General features: G+C 48.1%; 1 protein-coding gene across 1 annotated transcript in view; it reads right to left on the reverse strand.

Annotated features, from left to right (window-relative positions):
• The window catches only part of LOC119592244 (titin-like), a gene marked incomplete at its 5' end in the record, with an annotated part of 41,989 nt that overhangs the window by 40,527 nt on the left and 1,179 nt on the right, over positions 1-283 (reverse strand).

The following is a 283-nucleotide window of genomic DNA, read 5'->3' on the forward strand; positions in this document are numbered from 1 at the left end:
TGGACCGCACGAATAACAGAAACATCCGGGCATTTTCCACGCCACGTCTTCCCTCAATACCTCGATCACCTTCCTGACTCTGCACACATTATGAGGGTAAACAATGACCCTCATAGCGTGTATATTCCTAGCAGGTAGCAAATGCCTGGGGCTAATGGCCCTCATAAGGAGGTGAGTCAGTGTGAGGGAATTGGCTCACTGAGTCAGGTGAGGAAAGGGTAATGAAGGTAACTAACCTCGTTTCACAAGAAGGAAAATAGAGAGGGGGATACAAGAAAGGAGA

This window comes from Penaeus monodon, chromosome 29 (assembly GCF_015228065.2).
Source record: "Penaeus monodon isolate SGIC_2016 chromosome 29, NSTDA_Pmon_1, whole genome shotgun sequence".
NCBI lineage: Eukaryota > Metazoa > Arthropoda > Malacostraca > Decapoda > Penaeidae > Penaeus > Penaeus monodon.